Source organism: Primulina tabacum, chromosome 10 (assembly GCF_025594145.1).
Source record: "Primulina tabacum isolate GXHZ01 chromosome 10, ASM2559414v2, whole genome shotgun sequence".
NCBI lineage: Eukaryota > Viridiplantae > Streptophyta > Magnoliopsida > Lamiales > Gesneriaceae > Primulina > Primulina tabacum.
Genome location: NC_134559.1, coordinates 29648241 through 29673239, shown reverse-complemented (window position 1 = coordinate 29673239; position 24999 = coordinate 29648241). Strand labels below are relative to the sequence as shown.

The 24999-nt window shown below is 43.8% G+C and overlaps 24 non-coding genes and 4 pseudogenes across 24 annotated transcripts; all 28 read left to right on the top strand.

The window, feature by feature from the left end:
• The first annotated feature begins 309 nt into the window (after window positions 1-309).
• On the top strand, window positions 310-428 carry LOC142511667 (5S ribosomal RNA; annotated as a pseudogene).
• A 683-nt stretch (window positions 429-1111) lies between these two features.
• On the top strand, window positions 1112-1230 carry LOC142509145 (5S ribosomal RNA). The gene has a single exon (XR_012807332.1). It is a non-coding gene; the product is annotated as a 5S ribosomal RNA (ribosomal RNA).
• A 681-nt stretch (window positions 1231-1911) lies between these two features.
• On the top strand, window positions 1912-2030 carry LOC142507522 (5S ribosomal RNA). Its single transcript, XR_012805777.1, has one exon. It is a non-coding gene; the product is annotated as a 5S ribosomal RNA (ribosomal RNA).
• Window positions 2031-4971: 2941 nt separating this feature from the next.
• Window positions 4972-5090, top strand: LOC142509156 (5S ribosomal RNA). The gene has a single exon (XR_012807343.1). It is a non-coding gene; the product is annotated as a 5S ribosomal RNA (ribosomal RNA).
• A 683-nt stretch (window positions 5091-5773) lies between these two features.
• On the top strand, window positions 5774-5892 carry LOC142507040 (5S ribosomal RNA). The gene has a single exon (XR_012805307.1). It is a non-coding gene; the product is annotated as a 5S ribosomal RNA (ribosomal RNA).
• Window positions 5893-6575: 683 nt separating this feature from the next.
• On the top strand, window positions 6576-6694 carry LOC142514092 (5S ribosomal RNA). The gene has a single exon (XR_012810003.1). It is a non-coding gene; the product is annotated as a 5S ribosomal RNA (ribosomal RNA).
• Window positions 6695-7369: 675 nt separating this feature from the next.
• On the top strand, window positions 7370-7488 carry LOC142511884 (5S ribosomal RNA; annotated as a pseudogene).
• A 684-nt stretch (window positions 7489-8172) lies between these two features.
• LOC142507956 (5S ribosomal RNA) lies at window positions 8173-8291 on the top strand. The gene has a single exon (XR_012806191.1). It is a non-coding gene; the product is annotated as a 5S ribosomal RNA (ribosomal RNA).
• Window positions 8292-8974: 683 nt separating this feature from the next.
• LOC142516065 (5S ribosomal RNA) lies at window positions 8975-9093 on the top strand. The gene has a single exon (XR_012811879.1). It is a non-coding gene; the product is annotated as a 5S ribosomal RNA (ribosomal RNA).
• A 684-nt stretch (window positions 9094-9777) lies between these two features.
• On the top strand, window positions 9778-9896 carry LOC142510761 (5S ribosomal RNA; annotated as a pseudogene).
• Window positions 9897-10579: 683 nt separating this feature from the next.
• Window positions 10580-10697, top strand: LOC142509022 (5S ribosomal RNA). The gene has a single exon (XR_012807215.1). It is a non-coding gene; the product is annotated as a 5S ribosomal RNA (ribosomal RNA).
• Window positions 10698-11378: 681 nt separating this feature from the next.
• On the top strand, window positions 11379-11496 carry LOC142517327 (5S ribosomal RNA). The gene has a single exon (XR_012813079.1). It is a non-coding gene; the product is annotated as a 5S ribosomal RNA (ribosomal RNA).
• A 683-nt stretch (window positions 11497-12179) lies between these two features.
• LOC142507449 (5S ribosomal RNA) lies at window positions 12180-12298 on the top strand. The gene has a single exon (XR_012805708.1). It is a non-coding gene; the product is annotated as a 5S ribosomal RNA (ribosomal RNA).
• A 684-nt stretch (window positions 12299-12982) lies between these two features.
• Window positions 12983-13099, top strand: LOC142512301 (5S ribosomal RNA; annotated as a pseudogene).
• A 682-nt stretch (window positions 13100-13781) lies between these two features.
• On the top strand, window positions 13782-13900 carry LOC142508873 (5S ribosomal RNA). The gene has a single exon (XR_012807073.1). It is a non-coding gene; the product is annotated as a 5S ribosomal RNA (ribosomal RNA).
• A 642-nt stretch (window positions 13901-14542) lies between these two features.
• On the top strand, window positions 14543-14662 carry LOC142509686 (5S ribosomal RNA). Its single transcript, XR_012807847.1, has one exon. It is a non-coding gene; the product is annotated as a 5S ribosomal RNA (ribosomal RNA).
• Window positions 14663-16004: 1342 nt separating this feature from the next.
• Window positions 16005-16123, top strand: LOC142507631 (5S ribosomal RNA). The gene has a single exon (XR_012805883.1). It is a non-coding gene; the product is annotated as a 5S ribosomal RNA (ribosomal RNA).
• A 424-nt stretch (window positions 16124-16547) lies between these two features.
• LOC142508005 (5S ribosomal RNA) lies at window positions 16548-16666 on the top strand. The gene has a single exon (XR_012806239.1). It is a non-coding gene; the product is annotated as a 5S ribosomal RNA (ribosomal RNA).
• A 683-nt stretch (window positions 16667-17349) lies between these two features.
• Window positions 17350-17468, top strand: LOC142514037 (5S ribosomal RNA). Its single transcript, XR_012809951.1, has one exon. It is a non-coding gene; the product is annotated as a 5S ribosomal RNA (ribosomal RNA).
• A 683-nt stretch (window positions 17469-18151) lies between these two features.
• LOC142516516 (5S ribosomal RNA) lies at window positions 18152-18270 on the top strand. Its single transcript, XR_012812307.1, has one exon. It is a non-coding gene; the product is annotated as a 5S ribosomal RNA (ribosomal RNA).
• Window positions 18271-18952: 682 nt separating this feature from the next.
• On the top strand, window positions 18953-19071 carry LOC142513401 (5S ribosomal RNA). The gene has a single exon (XR_012809349.1). It is a non-coding gene; the product is annotated as a 5S ribosomal RNA (ribosomal RNA).
• Window positions 19072-19755: 684 nt separating this feature from the next.
• On the top strand, window positions 19756-19872 carry LOC142509277 (5S ribosomal RNA). The gene has a single exon (XR_012807460.1). It is a non-coding gene; the product is annotated as a 5S ribosomal RNA (ribosomal RNA).
• Window positions 19873-20554: 682 nt separating this feature from the next.
• On the top strand, window positions 20555-20673 carry LOC142507077 (5S ribosomal RNA). The gene has a single exon (XR_012805342.1). It is a non-coding gene; the product is annotated as a 5S ribosomal RNA (ribosomal RNA).
• Window positions 20674-21357: 684 nt separating this feature from the next.
• LOC142514078 (5S ribosomal RNA) lies at window positions 21358-21476 on the top strand. The gene has a single exon (XR_012809990.1). It is a non-coding gene; the product is annotated as a 5S ribosomal RNA (ribosomal RNA).
• A 685-nt stretch (window positions 21477-22161) lies between these two features.
• LOC142507385 (5S ribosomal RNA) lies at window positions 22162-22281 on the top strand. The gene has a single exon (XR_012805644.1). It is a non-coding gene; the product is annotated as a 5S ribosomal RNA (ribosomal RNA).
• A 683-nt stretch (window positions 22282-22964) lies between these two features.
• LOC142514916 (5S ribosomal RNA) lies at window positions 22965-23083 on the top strand. Its single transcript, XR_012810788.1, has one exon. It is a non-coding gene; the product is annotated as a 5S ribosomal RNA (ribosomal RNA).
• Window positions 23084-23766: 683 nt separating this feature from the next.
• Window positions 23767-23886, top strand: LOC142507527 (5S ribosomal RNA). The gene has a single exon (XR_012805782.1). It is a non-coding gene; the product is annotated as a 5S ribosomal RNA (ribosomal RNA).
• A 684-nt stretch (window positions 23887-24570) lies between these two features.
• LOC142510861 (5S ribosomal RNA) lies at window positions 24571-24689 on the top strand. The gene has a single exon (XR_012808687.1). It is a non-coding gene; the product is annotated as a 5S ribosomal RNA (ribosomal RNA).
• Window positions 24690-24999: the final 310 nt, after the last annotated feature.

Below are 24999 nucleotides of genomic sequence, written 5' to 3'. Positions count from 1 at the left end.
TCTAATTTCTGGGAACATTTAACGATTTTTGTTGTCGTGAGCCGGTTCTGTGCGGAAGGGTATGATGCAGATTACTCCGGAGACGGTTAACTCATTAAAAACAATTATTTCGACTGTTTTAGCTATAATTTACATAAACGGTTGCGACACGAGGAATTCCCAGGGAGGTCACCCATTCTAGCTCTGCCATCGCGCCAGAACGCTTAACTTCATGGTTCTGATTGGGCGAGAGCAGTGCCGCGTGTTGTCCATCGCCGCACGCTCTACACGTACTCGAGGGATATAAGAATAAACATCCCACTCAATGTCGAGAGCGAACATACCAGCATTAATGCACCGGATCCCCTCAGAACTCCGAAGTGAAGCGTGCTTGGACGAGAGCTGTACTAGGCTGGGCGACCCGCTGGGATTTCCTCGTGTTGCACCCCTTTTCGTGTTTTTCTATTTTTGATTACTTGTTGACAGACGATTTTTGGCTAAAATCATCTGAATCTCGATCAGGACCAGATAAGACATGTGAAATCAATGTATCTCGGGCACTGTCGGATTTGGACAAAATTGTAGCCGAATTTGATTGTAAACGGACAAACGAACGAGTCTCATTACTCCGCAATGAGCTGGCGAGATTTTAGCCGAATTCCTTCTCTCAGACCCTCTAATTTGCGATTTTCGGCTTCTGTTAAGCTTCCGTTTCCTCGAGAAATCCGCTTAGGAAGTCCGAACTTCGATTCCGGTTCCATTTTATCGTATCCCAGGCATAATAATAGCTTTACATTCGCGATTTTCTTCTTATAATTTTTTTTCAATTTTCTGGGAACATTTAGCGATTTTTGTTGTCGTGAGCCGGTTTTGTGCGGAAGGGTATGACGCAGATTACTCCGGAGATGGTCAACTCATTAAAAACAATTATTTCAACAGTTTTAGCGATAATTTATGTAAACGGTCACGACACGAGGAATTTTCAGGGAGGTCACCCATCCTAGCTCTGGCATCGCGCCAGAACGCTTAACTTCATGGTTCTGATTAGGCGAGAGGAGTGCCGCGTGTTGTCCATCGCCGCCCGCGCCACACGTTCTCAAGGGATATAAGAATAAACATCCCACTCAATGTCGGGTGCGATCATACCAGCACTAATGCACCAGATCCTATCAAAACTCCGAAGTTAAGCGTGCTTGGGCGACAGCAGTACTAGGATGGGTGACCCCCGGGGAAGTCCTCGTGTTGCACCTCTTTTCTTGTTTTTCTATTTTTGATTACTTGTTGACAGACGATTTTCGGCTCAAATCATCTGAATTTTGATCGGCACCAGATAAGACATGTGAAATCAACGTAGCTCGGGCTCTGCCGGATTTGGACAAAATTGTAGCCTAATTTGATTGTAAACGGGCAAACGAACGAGACTCATTACTCTGCAATGAGCTGGCGAGAATTTAGCCGAATTCCTTCTTTAAGAACCTCTAATTTGCGATTTTCCGCTTCTGTTAGCTTCCGTTTCCTCGAGAAATCCGCTTAGGATGTCCGAAATTCGATTCCATTCCATTTTATCGTATCCCAGGCATAATAATAGCTTTACATTCGCTATTTTCTTCTTCTTATTTTTTTTCTATTTTCTGGGAACATTTAGCGATTTTTGTTGTCGTGAGCCGGTTCTGTGCGGAAGGGTATGACGCAGATTACTCCGGAAATGGTTTACTCATTAAAAACAATTATTTTTACTGTTTTAGCTATAATTTACTTAAAAGTTCGCGACACGAGAACTTTCCAGGGATGTCACCCATCCTAGCTCTGGCATCTCGCCAGAACGCTTAACTTCATGGTTCTGATTGGGCGAGAGCAGTGCCGCGTGATGTCCATCGCCGCCCGCGCCACACGTACTCGAGGGATATAAGAATAAACATCCCACTCAATGTCGGGTGCGATCATACCAGAACTAATGCACCGGATCCCATCTGAACTCCTAAGTTAAGCGTGCTTGTGCGAGAGCAGTACTAGGATGGGTGACCCCCTGGGCAGTCCCCGTGTTGCACCCCTTTTCGTGTTTTTCTATTTTTGATTACTTGTTGACAGACGATTTTCGGCTCAAATCATATGAATCTGGATCAGGACCAGATATGACATGTGAAATCAACGTAGCTCAGGCACTGCCGGATTTGGACAAAATTGTAGGCTAATTCGATTGTAAACGGGCAAACGAACGAGTCTCATTACTCCGCAATGAGCTGGAGAGATTTTAGCCGAATTCCTTCTCTAAGACCCTCTAATTTGCGATTTTCTGCTTCGGTTAAGTTCCGTTTCCTCAAGAAACATGTTTAGGAATTCCGAAATTCGATTCCGGTTCCATTTTATCGTATCCCAGGCATAATAATAGCTTTACATTCGCTATTTTTTTCTTCTTAATTTTTTTCTATTTTCTGGGAACATTTAGCGATTTTTGTTGTCGTGAGCCGGTTTTGTGCGGAAGGGTATGACGCAGATTACTCCGGAGATGGTTTTCCGCAGATTACTCCGGAGATGGTTAACTCATTAAAAACAATTATTTCAATAGTTTTAGCGATAATTTATGTAAACGGTCACGACACGAGGACTTTTCAGGGAGGTCACCCATCCTAGCTCTACCATCGCGCCAGAACGCTTAGCTTCATGGTTCTGATTGGGCGAGAGCAGTGCCGCGTGTTGTCCATCGCCCCTCGATGGGTGACCCCCTGGGAAGTCCTCGTGTTGCACCCATTTTCTTTTTTTTTCTATTTTTGATTACTTGTTGAAAGACGATTTTGGGCTCAAATCATCTGAACCACGATCGGGACCAGATAAGACATGTGAAATCAACGTAGCTCGGTCACTGCCGCATTTGGACATAATTGTAGCCTAATTTGATTGTAAACGGGCAAACGAACGAGACTCATTACTCCGCAATGAGCTGGAGAGATTTTAGCCGAATTCCTTCTCTAAGACCCTCTAATTTGCGAATTTCCGCTTCTGTTAAGCTTCCGTTTTCTCGAGAAATCCGTTTAGAAAGTCCGAAATTCGATTCTGGTTTCATTTTATCGTATCTTAGGCATAATAATAGCTTTACATTCGCTATTTTCTTCTTCTTATTTTTTTTCTATTTTCTGTGAACATTTAGCGATTTTTGTTGTCATGAGCCGGTTCTGTGCTGAAGGGTAAGACGCAGATTACTCCGGAGACGGTTGACTCATTAAAAACAATTATTTCGACTGTTTTAGCTATAATTTACATAGACGGTCGCGACACGAGGGTTTCCGAGGGAGGTCACCCATCCTAGCTCTGCCATCGCGCCAGAACGCTTAACTTCATGGTTCTGATTGGGCGAGAGCAGTGCCCCGTGTTGTCCATCGCCGCCCGCTCCACACGTACTCGAGGGATATAAGAATAAACATCCAACACAATGTCGGGTGCGATCATACCAACACTAATGCACCGGATCCCATCAGAACTCCGAACTTAAGCGTGCTAGGATTGGTGACCGCCTGGGAAGTCCTCGTGTTGCACCCCTTTTCGTGTTTTTCTATTTTTGATTACTTGTTGACAGATGATTTTCGGCTCAAATAATCTGAATCACGATCAAGACCAGATAAGACATGTGAAATCAACGTAGCTCGGGCACTGCCGGATTTGGACAAAATTGAAGCCTTATTTGATTGTAAACGGGAAAACGAACGAGGCTCATTACTCCGCAAGGAGCTGGCGAGATTTTAGCCGAATTCCTTCTCTAAGACCCTCTAATTTGCGATTTTCCGCTTCTGTTAAGCTTCCATTTCCTCGAGAAATCCGCTTAGGAAGTTCTAAATTCGATTTTTGTTCCATTTTATCGTATTCCAGGCATAATAATAGCTTTACATTTGCTATTTTCTTCTTTTCTCAATTTTTTTTTTATTTTCTGGGAACATTTAGCGATTTTTGTTGTCTTGAGCAGTTTCTGTGCGGAAGGGTATGACGCATATTACTCCGGAGACGATTGACTCATTAAAAACAATTATTTTGACTGTTTTATCCATAATTTACGAAAACGGTCGCGACACGAGGACTTCCCAGGGAGGTCACCCATCCTAGCTCTGCCATCGCGCCAGAACGCTTAACTTCATGGTTCTGATTGGGCGAGAGCAGTGCCGCGTGTTGTACATCGCCGCCCGCTCCACACGTACTCGAGGGATATAAGAATAAACATCCCACTCAATGTCGGTTGCGATCATACCAGCACTAATGCACCGGATCCCATCAGAACTCCGAAGTTAAGCGTGCCCTTGGAAGTCCTCGTGTTGCACCCCTTTTCGTGTTTTTTCTATTTTTGATTACTTGTTGACAGATGATTTTCGGCTCAAATCATATGAATCACGATCGGGACCAGATAAGACATGTGAAATAAACGTAGCTCGGGCACTGCCGGATTTGGACAAAATTGTGGGCTAATTTGATTGTAAACGGGCAAACGAACGAGACTCATTACTCTGCAATGAGCTGACGAGATTTTAGCCGAATTCCTTCTCTAAGACCCTCTAATTTGCGATTTTCCGCTTCTGTTAAGCTTCCGTTTCCTCGAGAAATTCGCTTAGGAAGTCCGAAATTCGATTCCGATTCGATTTTATCGTATCCGAGGCATAATAATAGCTTTACATTCGCTATTTTCTTCTTCTTATTTATTTTTCAATTTTCTGGGAACATTTAGCGATTTTTGTTGTCGTGAGCCGGTTCTGTGCGGAAGGGTATGACGCAGATTACTCCGGAAATGGTTTACTCATTAAAAAAAATTATTTATACTGTTTTAGCTATAATTTACGTAAAAGTTCGCGACACGAGGACTGCCCAGGGAGGTCACCCATCCTAGCTCTGGCATCTCGCCAGAACGCTTAACTTCATGGTTCTGATTGGGCGAGAGCATTGCCGCGTGATGTCCATCGCCGCCCGCGCCACACGTACTCGAGGGATATAAGAATAAACATCCCACTCAATGTCGGGTGCGATCATACCAGAACTAATGCACCGGATCCCATCAGAACTCCTAAGTTAAGCGTGCTTGTGCGAGAGCAGTACTAGGATAGGTGACCCCCTGGGCAGTCCCCGTGTTGCACCCCTTTTCGTGTTTTTCTATTTTTTATTACTTGTTGACAGACGATTTTCGGCTCAAATCATCTGAATCTGGATCAGGACCAGATATGACATGTGAAATCAACGTAGCTCGGGCACTGCCGGATTGGGACAAAATTGTAGGCTAATTCGATTGTAAACGGGCAAACGAACGAGTCTCATTACTCCGCAATGAGCTGGAGAGATTTTAGCCGAATTCCTTCTCTAAGACCCTCTAATTTGCGATTTTCCGCTTCGGTTAAGCTTCCGTTTCCTCGAGAAATCTGTTTAGGGATTCCAAAATTCGATTCCGGTTCCATTTTATCGTATCCCAGGCATAATAATAGCTTTACATTCGCTATTTTTTTCTTCTTATTTTTTTTCTATTTTCTGGAAACATTTAGCGATTTTTGTTGTCGTGAGCCTGTTCTGTGCGGAAGGGTATGATGCAGATTACTCCGGAGACGGTTAACTCATTAAAAACAATTATTTCGACTGTTTTAGCTATAATTTACGTAAACGGTCGCGACACGAGGACTTTCCAGGGAGGTCACCCATCCTAGCTCTGCCATCGCGCCAGAACGCTTAACTTCATGGTTCTGATTGAGCGAGAGCAGTGCCGCGTGTTGTCCATCGCCGCCCGCTATACACGTACTCGAGGGATATAAGAATAAACATCCCACTCAATGTCGAGAGCGATCATACCGGCACTAATGCACCGGATCCCATCAGAACTCCGAAGTTAAGCGTGCTTGGGCGAGACCAGTACTAGGATGGGCGACCCCCTGTGAAGTCCTCGTGTTCCACCTCTTTTCGTGTTTTTCTATTTTTGATTATTTGTTGATAGACGATTTTTGGCTGAAATCATCTGAATCTCGATCGGGACCAGATAAGACATGTGAAATCAACGTAGCTCGGGCACTGACGGATTTGGACAAAATTGTAGGCTAATTTGATTGTAAACGGGCAAACGAACGAGACTCATTGTTTCGCAATGAGCTGGCGAGATTTTAGCCGAATTTCTTCTATAAGACCCTCTAATTTGCGATTTTCCGCTTCTGTTAAACTTTTGTTTCCTCGAGAAATCCGCTTAGAAAGTCCGAAATTCGATTCCGGTTTCATTTTATCGTATCCCAGGTATAGTAATAGCTTTACTTTCGCTATTTTCTTCTTCTTATTTTTTTTTCTATTTTCTGGGAACATTTAGCGATTTTTGTTGTCTTGAGCCGGTTCTGTGCGGAAGGGTATGACGCTAATTACTTCGGAGACGTTAACTCATTATAAACAATTATTTCTACTGTTTTAGCCATAATTTACGTAAACGATCGCGACACAAGGACTTCCCAGGGAGGTCACCCATCCAAGCTCTGCAATCGCACCAGAACGCTTAACTTCATGGTTCTAATTGGGCGAGAACAGTGCCGCGTATTGTCCATCGCCGCCCGCACCACACGTACTCAAGGGATATTAGAATAAACATCCCACTCAATGTCGGGTGTGATCATACCAGCACTAATGCATCGGATCCCATCAGAACTCCGAAGTTAAGCGTGCTTGGGCGAGAGCAGTACTAGGTTAGGTGACCCCCTGGGAAGTTCTCGTGTTGCACCCCTTTTCGTGTTTTTAAATTTTTGATTGATTACTTGTTCACAGATGATTTTCGGCTCAAATCATCTAAATCTCGATCGGACCACATAAGACATGAGAAATCAACGTAGCTCGGGCACTGCCAGATTTGGACAAAATTGTAGGCAAATTTGATTGTAAACAGGCAAACGAACGAGACTCATTACTGTGCAATGAGGTGGCGAGATTTTATCCGATTCCTTCTCTTAGACCCTGTAATTTGCGATTTACCGCTTCTGTTTCCTCGAAAAATCCACTTAGGAAGTTTGAAATTCGATTCTGGTTCCATTTTATCGTATCTGAGGCATAATAATAGCTTTACATTCGATATTTTCTTCTTCACATTTTTTTTCTATTTTTTGGGAATATTTAGCGATTTTTGTTGTCATGAGCCGGTTCTGTGCGGAAGGGTATGACGCAGATTACTTCGGAGACGGTTAACTCATTAAAAACAATTATTTCGACTGTTTTATCCATAATTTCCTTAAACGGTCGCGACACGAGGACTTCTCAAGGAGGTCACCCATCCTAGCTCTGGCATCGCGCCAGAACGCTTAACTTCATGGTTCTGATTGGGCGAGAGCAGTGCCGCGTGTTGTCCATCCCCGCCCGCTCCACACGTACTTGAGGGGATATAAGAATAAACATCCCACTCAATGTCGGCAGCGATCATACCAGCACTAATGCACAGGATCCCATTAAAACTCCGAAGTTAAGCGTGTTTGGGCGAGACCAGTACTAGAAGGGGCGACTCCCTGGGAAGTCCTCGTGTTGCACCTCTTTTCGTGTTTTTCTATTTTTGATTATTTGTTGACAGACGATTTTCGGCTCAAATCATCTGAATCTCGATCGGGACCAGATAAGACATGTGAAATCAACGTAGCTCGGGCACCGACGGATTTGGACAAAATTGTAGGTTAATTTGATTGTAAACGGGCAAACGAACGAGACTCATTGTTTCCCAATGAGCTGGCGAGATTTTAGCCGAATTCCTTCTTTAATACCCTCTAATTTCCGATTTACCGCTTCTGTTAAGCTTCCGTTTCCTCGAAAAAATCCAATTAGGAAGTTTGAAATTCGATTCCAGTTTCTTTTTATCATATCAAAGGCATAATAATAACTTTAGATTCGCTATTTTCTTCTTCTTAATTTTTTTCTATTTTTTGGGAACATTTATCGATTTTTGTTGTTGTGAGCCGGTTCTGTGCGGAAGGGTATGATGCAGATTACTCCGGAGACGGTTAACTCATTAAAAACAATTATTTCGACTGTTTAAGCCATAATTTATGTATACGGTCACGACACGAGGACTTACCAGGGAGGTCACCCATCCTAGCTCTGCCATCGCGCCAGAACGCTTAACTTCATGGTTCTGATTGGGCGAGAGCAGTGCCGCGTTTTGTCCATCGCCGCCCGCTTTACACGTACTCGAGGGATATAAGAATAAACATCCTAATCAATATCTTGTGCGATCAAAACAGCACTAATGCATCGGATCCCATCAGAACTCCGAAGTTAAGCTTGCTTGGGCGAGAGCAGTACTAGGATGGGTGACCCCCTGGGAAGTCCTCGTGTTGCACCCCTTTTCGTGTTTTTCTATTTTTGATTACTTGTTGACAGACGATTTTCGACTCAAATCATCTGAATCTCGATGGGGATCAGATAAGACATGTGAAATCAGCGTAGCTCGGGTACTGCCGGATTTGGACAAAATTGTAGGCTAATTTGATTGTAAACGGGCAAACGGACGAGACTTATTACTCCGCAAAGTGCTGGCAAGATTTTAGCTAAATTCTTTCTCTAAGACCCTCTAATTTGCGATTTAACGCTTCTGTTAAGGTTCCGTTTACTCGAGAAATCCGCTTAGGATGTTCGAAATTCGATTTGGGTTCCATTTTATCGTATCCCAAGCATAATAATAGCATTACATTCGCTATTTTCTTCTTCTTATTTTTTTTCTATTTTCTTGGAACATTTATCGATTTTTGTTGTAGTGAGCCGGTTTTGTGCGGAAGGGTATGACGCAGATTACTCCGGAGAAATTTAACTCATTAAAAACAATTATTTCGACTGTTTTAGCCATAATTTACGTAAACAGTCGCGACTCGAGGACTTTCCAGGGAGGTCACCCATCCTAGCTCTGCCATCGCGCCAGAACGCTTAACTTCATGGTTCTGATTGGGCGAGAGCAGTGCCGCGTGTTGTCCCTCGCCGCCCGTTCCACATGTACTCGAGGAATATAAGAATAAACAACCCACTCAATGTCAGGTGCGATCATACCAGCACCAATGCACCAGATCCCATCAGAACTCCGAAGTTAAGCGTGCTTGGGCGAGAGCAATACTAGGATGGGTGACCCCTTGGGAAATCCTCGTGTTGCACCCATTTTCGTGTTTTTATATTTTTGATTACTTGTTGACAGACTATTTTCAGCTCAAATCATCTGAATCTCGATCGGGACCAGATAAGACATGTGAAATCAACGTAGCTCGGGCACTGCCGGATTTGGACAAAAATTATAGGCTAATTTGATTGTAAACGGGCAAACGGACGAGACTCATTACTTCGCAATGAGCTGGCGATATTTCAGCTAAATTCCTTCTCTAAGACCCTCTAATTTGCGATTTTCCGCTTCTGTTAAGCTTCCGTTTCTTTTAGAAATCCGCTTAGAAAGTTCGAAATTCGATTCTGGTTCCATTTTATCGTATCCCAGGCATAATAATAGCTTTATATTCGCTATTTCCTTCTTCTTATTTTTTTTCTATTTTCTAGGAACATTTATTGATTTTTGTTGTCGTGAGCCTGTTCTGTGCTGAATGGTATGAAACAGATTACACCGGAGACGGTTAACTCATTAAAAACAATTATTTCGACTGTTTTAGTCAAAATTTACGTAAACCGTCGCGACACGAGGACTTCACAGGGATGTCACCCATCCTAGCTCTGCCATCGCGCCAGAACGCTTAACTTCATGGTTATGATTGGGCGAGAGCAGTGCCGCGTGTTGTCCATCACCGCCCGCTTCACACGTACTCGAGGGATATAAGAATAAACATCCCACTCAATGTCGGGTGCGATCATATCAGCACTAATGCACTGGATCCCATCAGAACTCGGAAGTTAAGCGTGCTTGGGCGAGAGCTGTACTAGGATGGGTGACACCCTGGGAAGTCCTCTTGTTGCACGCCTTTTCGCGTTTTTCTATTTTTGATTACTTGTTGACAGACGATTTTCGACTCAAATCATCTGAATCTCGATCAGAACCAGATAAGACATGTGAAATCAATGTAGCTCGGGCACTGCCGGATTTGGACAAAATTGTAGGCTAATTTGATTGTAAACGGGCAAACGGACGAGACTCATTACTTCGCAATGAGCTGGCAATATTTTTGCTAAATTTCTTCTCTAAGACCCTCTAATTTGCGATTTATCGCTTCTGTTAAGCTTCCGTTTCCTCAAGAAATCCGCTTAGGAAGTTCGAAATTCGATTCCGGTTCCATTTTATCGTATCTCAGGCATAATACTAGCTTTACATTCGCTATTTTCTTCTTCTTATTTTTTTTTTTATTTTCAGGGAAAATTAGCGATTTTTGTTGCCGTGAGCCCGGTCGGTGCGGAAGGGTATGACGCAGATTACTCCGTAGACGGTTAACTCATTAAAAACAATTATTTCGACTGTTTTATCCATATTTAACGTAACCGGTCGTGACACGAGGTCTTTCTATGGATGTCACCTATCCTAGCTCTGCCATCGCGCCAGAACGCTTAACTTCATGGTTATGATTGGGCGAGAGCAGTGCCGCGTGTTGTCCATCGCCGCCCGCTCCACACGTACTCGAGGGATATAAGAATAAACATCCCACTCAATGTCGGGTGCGATCATACCAGCACTAATGCACGGATCCCATCAGAACTCCGAAGTTATACGTGCTTGGGCGAGAGCAGTACTAGGACGGGAGGCCCCCTAGGAAGTCCTCGTGTTGCACCCCTTTTCGTGTTTTTCTATTTTTGATTATTTGTTGACAGACGATTTTCGGCTCAAATCATCTGACTCTCGATCAGAACCAGATAAGACATGTGAAATCAATGTAGCTCGGACACTGCCGGATTTGGACAAAATTGTAGGCTAATTTGATTGTAAACGGGCAAACGGACGAGACTCATTACTTCGCAATGAGCTGGCAATATTTTTGCTAAATTCCTTCTCTAAGACCCTCTAATTTGCGATTTATCGCTTCTGTTAAGCTTCCGTTTCCTCAAGAAATCCGCTTAGGAAGTTCGAAATTCGATTCCGGTTCCATTTTATCGTATCCCAGGCATAGTAATAGCTTTACTTTCGCTATTTTCTTCTTCTTATTTTTTTCTATTTTCAGGGAAAATTTAGCGATTTTTGTTGCCGTTAGCCGGGTCTGTGCGCAAAGGTATGACGCAGATTACTCCGGAGACGGTTAACTCATTAAAAACAATTATTTCGACGGTTTTATCCATAATTTACGTAACCGGTCGCGACACGAGGTCTTTCTAGGGATGTCACCTATCCTAGCTCTGCCATCGCGCCAGAACGCTTAACTTCATGGTTATGATTGGGCGAGAGCACTGCCGCGTGTTGTCCATCGCCGCCCGCTTCACACGTACTCTTGGGATATAAGAATAAACATCCACTCAATGTTGGGTGCGATCATACCAGCACTAATGCACGGATCCCATCAGAACTCCGAATTTAAGCGTGCTTGGGCGAGAGCAGTACTAGGATGGGAGGCCCCCTGAGAAGTCCTCGTGTTGCACCCCTTTTCGTGTTTTTCTATTTTTTATTACTTGTTGATAGACAATTTTCGGCTCAAATCATCTGAATCTAGATCAGGACCAGATAAGACATGTGAAATAAAAGTAGCTCGGGCACTGTCGGATTTGGAAAAAATTGTAGGCTAATTTGATTGTAAACGGGCAAACGGACGAGACTCATTACTACGCAATTAGCTGACGAATTTTAGCCGAATTCCTTCTCTAAGACCCTCTAATTTGCGATTTACCGCTTCTGTTAAGCTTTCGTTTCCTCGAGAAATCCGCTTAAGAAGTTCGAAATTCGATTCCGGTTCCATTTTATCGTATCCCAGGCATAATAATAGCTTTACATTCGTTATTTCCTTCTTCTTATTTTTTTTCCTATTTTCTGGGAACATTTATCGATTTTTGTTGTCGTGAGCCGGTTCTGTGCGGAAGGGTATGACGCAGATTACTCCGGAGACGGTTAACTCATTAAAAACAATTATTTCGACTGTTTTATACATAATTTACGTAAACGGTCGCGACACGAGGTCTTCCTAGAGAGGTTAACCATCCTACCTCTGCCATCGCGCCAGAACGCTTAACTTCATGGTTATGATTGGGCGAGAGCAGTGCCGCGTGTTGTCCATCGCCGCCCGCTCAACACGTACTCGAGGGATATAAGAATAGACATCCCACTCAATGTCGGGTGCGATCATACCAGCACTAATGCACCGGATCCCATCAGAACTCCGAAGTTAAGCGTGCTTGGGCGAGAGCAGTACTAGGATGGGTGACCCCCTAGGAAGTCCTCGTGTTGCACCCCTTTTCGTGTTTTTTTATTTTTGATTACTTGTTGACAGACGATTTTCGGCTCAAATCATCTGAATCTCGATCGGGACCAGATAAGACATGTGAAATGAACGAAGCTCGGGCACTGCCGGATTTGGACAAAATTGTAGGCTAATTTGATTGTAAACGGGCAAACGGACGAGACTCATTACTACGAAATGAGCTGAAAAGATTTTAGCCGAATTCCTTCTCTAAGACCCTCTAATTTGCGATTTACCGCTTCTGTTAAGCTTTCGTTTCCTCGAGAAATCCGCTTAGGAAGTTCGAAACTCGATTCCGGTTCCATTTTATCGTATCCTAGGCATAATAATAGCTTTACATTCGTTATTTCCTTCTTCGTATTTTTTTTTCTATTTTCTGGGAACATTTATCGATTTTTGTTGTCGTGAGCCGGTTCTGTACGGAAGGGTATGACGCAGATTACTCCGGAGACGGTTAACTCATTAAAAACAATTATTTCGACTGTTTTATCCATAATTTACGTAAACGGTCGCGACACGAGGTCTTCCAAGGGAGGTCACCCATCCTACCTCTGCCATCGCGCCAGAACGCTTAACTTCATGGTTATGATTGGGCGAGAGCAGTGCCGCGTGTTGTTCATCGCCGCCCGCTCCACACGTACTCGAGGGATATAAGAATAAACACCCCACTCAATATCGGGTGCGATCATACCAGCATTATAGCACCGGATTCAATCAGAACTCCGAAGTTAAGCGTGCTTGGGCGAGAGCAGGACTAGGATGGGTGCCTATCAGAAGTCCTCGTGTTGCACCATTTTTCGTGTTTTTCTATTTTTGATTACTTGTTGACACACGATTTTCGGCTCAAATCATCTGAATCTCGATCGGGACCATATAAGACATGTGAAATGAAAGTAGCTCGGGCACTGCCGGATTTGGACAAAATTGTAGGCTAATTTGATTGTAAACGGGCAAACGGACGAGACTCATTACTAAGCAATAAGCTGACGAGATTTTAGCCGAATTCTTCTCTAAGACCCTCTAATTTGAGATTTACCGCTTCTATTAAGTTTTCCTTTCCTCGAGAAATCCGCTTAGGAAGTTCGAAATTCGATTCCGGTTCCATTTTATCGTATCCCAGGCATAATAATAGCTTTACATTCGTTATTTCCTTCTTCTTATTTTTTTTCTTTTTTCTGGGAACATTTATCGATTTTTGTTGTCGTGAGCCGTTTCTGTGCGGAAGGGTATGACGCAGATTACTCCGGAGACGGTTAACTCATTAAAAACAATTATTTCGACTTTATTAACCATAATTTACGTAACCGGTCGCGACACGAGGTCTTCCCAGGGAGGTCACCCATCCTAGCTCTGCCATCGCGCCAGAACGCTTAACTTCATGGTTATGATTGGGCGAGAGCAGTGCCGCGTGTTGTCCATCGCCGCCCGCTCCACACGTACTCGAGGGATATAAGAATAAACATCCCACTCAATGTCGAGAGCGATCATACCAGCACTAATGCACCGGATCCCATCAGAACTCCGAAGTTAAGCGTGCTTGGGCGAGACCAGTACTAGGAAGGGCGACCCTCTGTGAAGTCCTCGTGTTCCACCTCTTTTAATGTTTTTCTATTTTTGATTATTTGTTGATAGACGATTTTCGGCTGAAATCATCTGAATCTCGATCGTGACCAGATAAGACATGTGAAATCAACGTAGCTCGGGCACTGCCGGATTTGGACAAAATTGTGGGCTAATTTGATTGTAAACGGGCAAACGAACGAGACTCATTACTCCGCAGTAAACTGGCATTATTTTAGCAGCTTTTGTTAAGCTTCTGTTTCCTCGAGAAATCCGCTTAAGAAGTCCGAAATTCGATTCCGGTTCCATTTTATCGTATCCCAGGCATAATAATAGCTTTACATTCGCTATTTTCTTCTTCTAATTTTTTTTCTATTTTCTGAGAACATTTAGCGATTTTTGTTGTCTTGAGCAGGTTCTGTGCGGAAGGGTGACGCATATTACTCCGAAGACGGTTAACTCATTAAAAAAATTATTTCGACAGTTTTATCCATAATTTACGTAAACGGTCGCGACACGAGGACTTCCCAGGGAGGTCACCCATCCAAGCTCTGGCATTGCTCCAGAACGCTTAACTTCATGGTTCTGATTGGGCGAGAACAGTGCCGCGTGTTGTCCATCGCCGCCCGCTCCACACGTACTCGAGGGATATAAGAATAAACATACCACTCAAGGTCGGGTGTGATCATACCAGCACTAATGCATCGGATCCCATAAGAACTCCGAAGTTAAGCGTGCTTGGGCGACAGAAGTACTAGGATGGGCGGACCCCCTTGGAAGTCCTCGTGTTGCACCCTTTTCGTGTTTTTCTATTTTTGATTACTTGTTGAAAGATGATTTTCGGCTCAAATCATCTGAATCACGATCGGGACCAGATAAGACATGTGAAATCAACGTAGCTCGGGCACTGCCGGATTTGGACAAAATTGAAGCCTAATTTGATTGTAAACGGGAAAACGAACGAGACTTATTACTCTGCGATGAGCTGGCGAGATTTTGGCCGAATTCCATCTCTAAAACCCTCTTATTTGCGATTTTCCGCTTCTGTTAAGCTTCCGTTTCCTCGAGAAATCCGCTTAGGAAGTCCGAAATTCGATTCCGATTCCATTTTATCGTATCACAGGCATAATAATAGCTTTACATTCGCTATTTTCTTCTTCTAATTTTTATTTCTATTTTCTGGAAACATTTACCGATTTTTGTTGTCTTGAGCAAGTTCTGTGCGGAAGGGTATGACACATATTACTCCGGAGATGGTTAACTCATTAAAAACAATTATTTCGACTGTTTTATCCATAATTTACGTAAACGGTCGTGACACGAGGACTTTCTAGGGAGGTCACCCATCCTAGCTCTGCCATCGCGCCAGAATGCTTAACTTCATGGTTCTGATTGGGCGAGAGCAGTGCTGCGTGTTGTCCATCGTCGTCCGCGCCACACGTACTCGAGGGATACAAGAAGAAACATCCCACTTAAGGTCGGGAGCGATCATACCAGCACTAATGCACCGGATCCCATCAGAACTCTTAAGTTAAGCGTGCTTGGGCGAGTGCAGTACTAGTGTTACACCTCTTTTCGTGTTTTTCTATTTTTGATTAACTTGTAATAGACGATTTTTTGCTCAAATCTTCTGAATTTTGATCGGACCAGATAAGACATGTGAAATCGACGTAGCTCGGGCACTGCCGGATTTGGACAAAATCGTAGACTAATTTGATTGTAAACGGGCAAACGAACGATACTCATTACTCCGCAATGAGCTCGCAATATTTTTGCTAAATTCCTTCTCTAAGACCCTATAATTTGCGATTTTTCGCTTCTGTTAAGCTTTCGTTTTCTCGAGAAATCCGCTTAGGAAGTCCGAAATTCGATTCCGGTTCCATTTTATCGTATCCCAGGCATAATAATAGCTTTACATTCGCTACTTTCTTCTTCTTATTTTTTTTTCTATTTTCTGGGAACATTTAGCGATTTTTGCTTTCGTGAGCCGGTTCTGTGCGGAAGGTTGTGATGCAGATTACTCCGGAGACGGTTAACTCATTAAAAACAATTATTTCGACTGTTTTAGCTATAATTTACGTAAACGGCCTGCGCCACACGTACTCGAGGGATATAAGGATAAACATCCCACTTAACGTCGGGAGCGATCATACCAGCACTACTGCACCGGATCCCATCAGAACTCCGAAGTTAAGCATGCTTGGGCGAGTGCAATACTAGGATGGGTGACCCCCTGGGAAGTCCTCGTGTTACACCTTTTTTCGTGTTTTTCTATTTTTGATTAATTTGTAATAGGCGATTTTTGGCTAAAATCTTCTGAATCTCGATCGGACCAGATATGATATGTGAAATCAACGTAGCCCGGGCACTGCCGGATTTGGACAAAATTGTTGCCTAATTTGATTGTAAACGGGCAAACGAACGTTACTCATTATTCCGCAATGAGCTGGCGAGATTTTAGCCGAATTCCTTCTCTAAGACCCTCTAATTTGCGATTTTCCGCTGTTGTTAAGCTTCTGTTTCCTCGAGAAATCCGCTTAGGAAGTCCGAAATTCGATTCTGGTTCGCCAGAACGCTTACTTTCATGGTTCTGATTGGGCGAGAGCAGTGCCGCGTGTTGTCCATCGCCGCCCGCTCCACACGTACTCGAGGGATATAAGAATAAACATACCACTCAATGTCGGGTGCGATCATATCAGCACTAATGCACCGGATTCCATCGGAACTCCGAAGTTAAGCGTGCTTGGGCGAGAGCACTACTAGGATGGGTGACCCCCTTGGAAGTCCTCGTGTAGCACCCGTTTTCGTGTTTTTCTATTTTTGATTACTTGTTGACAAATGATTTTCGGCTCAAATCATCTGAATCACGATCGGGACCAGATAAGACATGTGAAATCAACGTAGCTCGGGCACTGCCGGATTTGTACAAAATTGAAGCCTAATTTGATTGTAAATGGGAAAACGAACGAGACTCATTACTCTGCAATGAGCTGGAGAGATTTTAGCCGAATTCTTTCTCTAAGACCCTCTTATTTGCGATTTTCCGCTTCTGTTAAGTTTCCGTTTCCTCGGGAAATCTGCTTAGGAAGTCCGAAATTCGATTCCGGTTCCATTTTATCGTATCACAGGATTAATAATAGCTTTACATTCGCTATTTTCTTCTTCAAATTTTTTTTCTATTTTCTGGGAAAATTTATCGATTTTTGTTGTCTTGAACAAGTTCTGTGCGGAAGGGTATGAAACATATTACTCCGGAGACGGTTAACTCATTAAAAACAATTATTTCGACTGTTTTATCCATAATTTACGTAAACGGTCGTGACACGAGTACTTTCTAGGGAGGTAACCCATCCTAGCTCTGCCATCGCGCCAGAACGCTTAACTTCATGGTTCTGATTGGGCGAGAGCAGTGCCGCGTGTTGTCTATCGCCGCCCGCTCCACTCGTACTCGAGGGATATAAGAATAAACATCCCACTCAATGTCGGGTGTGATCATACCAGCACTAATGCATCGGATCCCATCAGAACTCCGAAGTTAAGCGTGCTTGGGCGAGAGCAGTACTAGGATGGGCGACCCCCTTGGAAGTCCTCGTGTTGCACCCTTTTCGTGTTTTTCTATTTTTGATTACTTGTTGACAGATGATTTTCGGCTCAAATCATCTGAATCACGATCGGGACCAGATAAGACATGAGAAATCAACGTAGCTCGGGCACTGCCGGATTTGGACAAAATTGAAGCCTAATTTGATTGTAAACGGGAAAACGAACGAGACTTATTACTCTTCAATGTGCTGGCGAGATTTTGGCCGAATTCCATCTCTAAGACCCTCTTATTTGCGATTTTCCGCTTCTGTTAAGCTTCCGTTTCCTCGAGAAATCCGCTTAGGAAGTCCGAAATTCGATTCCGATTCCATTTTATCGTATCAAAGGATTAATAATAGCTTTACATTCGCTATTTTCTTCTTCTAATTTTTTTTTCTATTTTCTGGAAACATTTACCGATTTTTGTTGTCTTGAGCAAGTTCTGTGCGGAAGGGTATGACACATATTACTCCGGAGACGGTTAACTCATTAAAAACAATTATTTCGACTGTTTTATCCATAATTTACGTAAACGGTCGTGACACGAGGACTTTCCAGGGAGGTCACCCATCCTAGCTCTGCCATCGCGCCAGAACGCTTAACTTCATGGTTCTGATTGAGCGAGAGCAGTTCCGCGTGTTGTCCATCGCCGCCCGCACCACACGTACTCAAGGGATATAAGGATAAACATCCCACTTAACGTCGGGAGCGACAATACCAGCACTAATGCACCGGATCCCATCAGAACTCCGAAGTTAAGCATGCTTGGGCGAGTGCAATACTAGGATGGGTGACCCCCTGTGAAGTCCTCGTGTTGCACCCCTTTTCGTGTATTTCTATTTTTGATTACATGTTGACAGACGATTTTCGGCTCAAATCATCTGAATCACGATCGGGACCAGATAAGACATGTGAAATCGACGTAGCTCGGGCACTGCCGGATTTGGACAAAATCGTAGACTAATTTGATTGTAAACGGGCAAACGAACGATACTCATTACTCCGCAATGAGCTCGCAATATTTTTGCTAATTCCTTCTCTAAGACCCTCTAATTTGCGATTTATCGCTTCTGTTAAGCTTCCGTTTCCTCGAGAAATCCGCTTAGGAAGTTCGAAATTCGATTCCGGTTCCATTTTATCGTATCCCAGGCATAATAATAGCTTTACATTCGCTATTTTCTTCTTCTTATTTTTTTTCTATTTTTAGGTAAAATTTAGCGAGTTTTGTTGCCGTGAGCCGGGTCTGTGCGGAAGGGTATGACGCAGATTACTCTGGAGACGGTTAACTCATTAAAAACAATTATTTCGACTGTTTTATCCATAATTTACGTAACCGGTCGCGACACGAGGTCTTTCTAGGGATGTCACCTATCCTAGCTCTGCCATCGCGCCAGAACGCTTAACTTCATGGTTATGATTGGGCGAGAGCAGTGCCGCGTGTTGTCAATCGCCGCCCGCTCCACACGTACTCGAGGGATATAAGAATAAACATCCCACTCAATATCGGGTGCGATCATACCAGCACTATTGCACCGGATCCCATCAGAACTCCGAAGTTAAGCGTGCTTGGGCGAGAGCAGTACTAGGATGGGTGGCCCCCTGGGAAGTCCTCGTCTTGCACCCCTTTTCGTGTTTTTCTATTTTTGATTACTTGTTGACAGACAATTTTCGGCTCAAATCATCTAAATCTAGATCGGGACCAGATAAGACATGTGAAATGAAAGTAGCTCGGGCACTGTCGGATTTGGACAAAATTGTAGGCTAATTTGATTGTAAACGGGCAAACGGACGAGACTCATTACTACGCAATAAGCTGACGAGATTTTAGCCGAATTCCTTCTCTAAGACCCTCTAATTTGCGATTTACCGCTTCTGTTAAGCTTTCCTTTCCTCGAGAAATCCCCTTAAGAAGTTCGAAATTCGATTCCGGTTCCATTTTATCGTATCCCATGCATAATAATAGCTTTACATTCGTTATTTCCTTCTTCTTATTTTTTTTCCTATTTTCTGGGAACATTTATCGATTTTTGTTGTCGTGATTCGGTTCTGTGCGGAAGGGTATGATGCAGATTACTCCGTAGACGGTTAACTCATTAAAAACAATTATTTCGACTGTTTTATCCATAATTTACGTAAACGGTCGCGACACGAGGTCTTCCCAGGGAGGTCACCCATCCTACCTCTGCCATCGCGCCAGAACGCTTAACTTCATGGTTATGATTGGGCGAGAGCAGTGCCGCGTGTTGTCCATCGCCGCCCGCTCCACACGTACTCGAGGGATATAAGAATAAACATCCCACTCAATATCGGGTGCGATCATACCAGCACTATTGCACCGGATCCCATCAGAACTCCGAAGTTAAGCGTGCTTGGGCGAGAGCAGGACTAGGATGGGTGCCTATCGGAAGTCCTCGTGTTGCACCCTTTTTCGTGTTTTTCTATTTTTGATTACTTGTTCACAGACGATTTTCGGCTCAAATCATCTGAATCTCGATCGGGACCATATAAGACATGTGAAATGAAAGTAGCTCGGGCACTGCCGGATTTGGACAAAATTGTAGGCTAATTTGATTGTAAACGGGCAAACGGACGAGACTCATTACTACGCAATAAGCTGACGAGATTTTAGCCGAATTCCTTCTCTAAGACCCTCTAATTTGCGATTTACCGCTTCTGTTAAGCTTTCGTTTCCTCGAGAAATCCGCTTAGGAAGTTCGAAATTCGATTCCGGTTCCATTTTATCGTATCCAGGCATAATAATAGCTTTACATTCGTTATTTCCTTCTTCTTATTTTTTTTCTATTTTCTGGGAACATTTATCGATTTTTGTTGTCGTGAGCCGGTTCTGTGCGGAAGGGTATGACGCAGATTACTCCGGAGACGGTTAACTCATTAAAAACAATTATTTCGACTGTTTTATCCATAATTTACGTAAACGGTCGCGACACGAGGTCTTCCCAGGGAGGTCACCCATCCTACCTCTGCCATCTCGCCAGAACGCTTAACTTCATGGTTATGATTGGGCGAGAGAAGTGCCGCGTGTTGTCCATCGCCGCCCGCTCCACACGTACTCGAGGGATATAAGAATAAACATCCCACTCAATATCGGGTGCGATCATACCAGCACTAATGCACCGGATCCCATCAGAACTCCGAAGTTAAGCGTGCTTGGGCGAGAGCAGTACTAGGATGGGTGACCCCTTGGGAAGTCCTCGTGTTGCACCCTTTTTCGTGTTTTTCTATTTTTGATTACTTGTTGACAGACGATTTTCGGCTCAAATCATCTGAATCTCGATCGGGACCAGATAAGACATGTGAAATGAAAGTAGCTCGGGCACTGCCGGATTTGGACAAAATTGTAGGCTAATTTGATTGTAAACGGGCAAACGGACGAGACTCATTACTACGCAATAAGCTGACGAGATTTTAGCCGAATTCCTTCTCTAAGACCCTCTAATTTGCGATTTATCGCTTCTATTAAGTTTTCGTTTCCTCGAGAAATCCGCTTAGGAAGTTCGAAATTCGATTCCGGTTCCATTTTATCGTATCCCAGGCATAATAATAGCTTTACATTCGTTATTTCCTTCTTCTTATTTTTTTTTCTATTTTCAGGGAACATTTATCGATTTTTGTTGTCGTGAGCCGGTTCTGTGCGGAAGGGTATGACGCAGATTACTCCGGAGACAGTTAACTCATTAAAAACAATTATTTCGACTGTTTTATCCATAATTTACGTAAACGGTCGCGACACGAGGTCTTCCCAGGGAGGTCACCCATCCTACCTCTGCCATCGCGCCAGAACGCTTAACTTCATGGTTATGATTGGGCGAGAGAAGTGCCGCGTGTTGTCCATCGCCGCCCGCTCCACACGTACTCGAGGGATATAAGAATAAACATCCCACTCAATATCGGGGGCGATCATACAAGCACTATTGCACCGGATCCCATCAGAACTCCGAAGTTAAGCGTGCTTTGGCGAGAGCAGTACTAGGATGGATGACCCCCTGGGAAGTCCTCGTGTTGCACCCCTTTTCGTGTTTTTCTATTTTTGATTACTTGTTGACAGACGATTTTCGGCTCAAATCATCTGAATCTCGATCGGGACCAGATAAGACATGTGAAATGAAAGTAGCTCGGGCACTGCCGGATTTGGACAAAATTGTAGGCTAATTTGATTGTAAACGGGCAAACGGACGAGACTCATTACTACGCAATGAGCTGACGAGATTTTAGCCGAATTCCTTCTTTAAGACCCTCTAATTTGCGATTTACCGCTTCTGTTAAGCTTTCGTTTCCTCGAGAAATCCGCTTAGGAAGTTCGAAATTCGATTCTGGTTCCATTTTATCGTATCCCAGGCATAATAATAGCATTACATTCGTTATTTCCTTCTTCTTATTTTTTTTTCTATTTTCAGGGAACATTTATCGATTTTTGTTGTCGTGAGTCGGTTCTGTGCGGAAGGGTATGACGCAGATTACTCCGGAGACGGTTAACTCATTAAAAACAATTATTTCGACTGTTTTATCCATAATTTACGTAAACGGTCGCGACACGAGGTCTTCCCAGGGAGGTCACCCATCCTACCTCTGCCATCGCGCCAGAACGCTTAACTTCATGGTTATGATTAGGCGAGAGCAGTGCCGCGTGTTGTCCATCAGCCGCCCGCTCCACACGTACTCGAGGGATATAAGAATAAACATCCCACTCAATGTCGGGTGCGATCATACCAGCACTAATGCACCGGATCCCATCAGAACTCCGAAGTTAAGCTGTGCTTGGGCTTCAGCAGTACTAGGATGGGTGACCCCCTGGGAAGTCCTCGTGTTGCACCCTTTTTAGTGTTTTTCTATTTTTGATTACTTGTTGACAGACGATTTTCGGCTCAAATCATCTGAATCTCGATCGGGACCAGATAAGACATGTGAAATGAAAGTAGCCCGGGCACTGTCGGATTTGGACAAAATTGTAGGCTAATTTGATTGTAAACGGGCAAACGGACGAGACTCATTCTACGCAATGAGCTGACGAGATTTTAGCCGAATTCCTTCTCTAAGACCCTCTAATTTGCGATTTACCGCTTCTGTTAAGCTTTCGTTTCCTCGAGAAATCCGCTTAGGAAGTTCGAAATTCGATTCCGGTTCAATTTTATCGTATCCTAGGCATAATAATAGCATTACATTCGTTATTTCCTTCTTCTTATTTTTTTTTCTATTTTCAGGGAACATTTATCGATTTTTGTTGTCGTGAGCCGGTTCTGTGCGGAAGGGTATGACGCAGATTACTCCGGAGACCGTTAACTCATTAAAAACAATTATTTCGACTGTTTTATCCATAATTTACGTAAACGGTCGCGACACGAGGTCTTCCCAGGGAGGTCACCCATCCTACCTCTGCCATCGCGCCAGAACGCTTAACTTCATGGTTATGATTGGGCGAGAGCAGTGCCGCGTGTTGTCCATCGCCGCCCGCTCCACACGTACTCGAGGGATATAAGAATAAACATCCCACTCAATGTCGGGTGCGATCATACCAGCACTAATGCACCGGATCCCATCAGAACTCCGAAGTTAAGCGTGCTTTGGCGAGAGCAGTACTAGGATGGATGACCCCCTGGGAAGTCCTCGTGTTGCCCCCCTTTTCGTGTTTTTCTATTTTTGATTACTAGTTGACAGACGATTTTCGGCTCAAATCATCTGAATCTCGATCGTGACCAGATAAGACATGTCAAATGAAAGTAGCTCGGGCACTGCCGGATTTGGACAAAATTGTAGGCTAATTTGATTGTAAACGGGCAAACGGACGAGACTCATTCTACGCAATGAGCTGACGAGATTTTAGCCGAATTCCTTCTTTAAGACCCTCTAATTTGCGATTTACCGCTTCTGTTAAGCTTTCGTTTCCTCGAGAAATCCGCTTAGAAAGTTCGAAATTCGATTCTGGTTCCATTTTATCGTATCCCAGGCATAATAATAGCATTACATTCGTTATTTCCTTCTTCTTATTTTTTTTTCTATTTTCAGGGAACATTTATCGATTTTTGTTGTTGTGAGTCGGTTCTGTGCGGAAGGGTATGATGCAGATTACTCCGGAGACAGTTAACTCATTAAAAACAATTATTTCGACTGTTTTATCCATAATTTACGTAAACGGTCGCGACACGAGGTCTTCCTAGGGAGGTCACCCATCCTACCTCTGCCATCGCGCCAGAACGCTTAACTTCATGGTTATGATTAGGCGAGAGCAGTGCCGCGTGTTGTCCATCAGCGCCCGCTCCACACGTACTCGAGGGATATAAGAATAAACATCCCACTCAATGTCGGGTGCGATCATACCAGCACTAATGCACCAGATCCCATCAGAACTCCGAAGTTAAGCGTGCTTGGGCTTAGAGCAGTACTAGGATGGGTGACCCCCTGGGAAGTCCTCGTGTTGCCACCCTTTTCGTGTTTTTCTATTTTTGATTACTTGTTGACAGACGATTTTCGGCTCAAATCATCTGAATCTCGATCGGGACCAGATAAGACATGTGACATGAAAGTAGCTCGGGCACTGCCGGATTTGGACAAAATTGTAGGCTAATTTGATTGTAAACGGGCAAACGGACGAGACTCATTACTACGCAATGAGCTGACGAGATTTTAGCCGAATTCCTTCTCTAAGACCCTCTAATTTGCGATTTACCGCTTCTGTTAAGCTTTCGTTTCCTCGAGAAATCCGCTTAGGAAGTTCGAAATTCGATTCCGGTTCCATTTTATCGTATCCCAGGCATAATAATAGCATTACATTCGTTATTTCCTTCTTCTTATTTTTTTTTCTATTTTCAGGGAACATTTATCGATTTTTGTTGTCGTGAGCCGGTTCTGTGCGGAAGGGTATGACGCAGATTACTCCGGAGACGGTTAACTCATTAAAAACAATTATTTCGACTGTTTTATCCATAATTTACGTAAACGGTCGCGACACGAGGTCTTCCCAGGGAGGTCACCCATCCTACCTCTGCCATCGCGCCAGAACGCTTAACTTCATGGTTATGATTGGGCGAGAGCAGTGCCGCGTGTTGTCCATCAGCGCCCGCTCCACACGTACTCGAGGGATATAAGAATAAACATCCCACTCAATGTCGGGTGCGATCATACCAGCACTAATGCACCGGATCCCATCAGAACTCCGAAGTTAAGCGTGCTTGGGCTTGAGCAGTACTAGGATGGGTGACCCCCTGGGAAGTCCTCGTGTTGCACCCTTTTTAGTGTTTTTCTATTTTTGATTACTTGTTGACAGACGATTTTCGGCTCAAATCATCTGAATCTCGATCGGGACCAGATAAGACATGTGACATGAAAGTAGCCCGGGCACTGTCGGATTTGGACAAAATTGTAGGCTAATTTGATTGTAAACGGGCAAACGGACGAGACTCATTACTACGCAATGAGCTGACGAGATTTTAGCCGAATTCCTTCTCTAAGACCCTCTAATTTGCGATTTACCGCTTCTGTTAAGCTTTCGTTTCCTCGAGAAATCCGCTTAGGAAGTTCGAAATTCGATTCTGGTTCC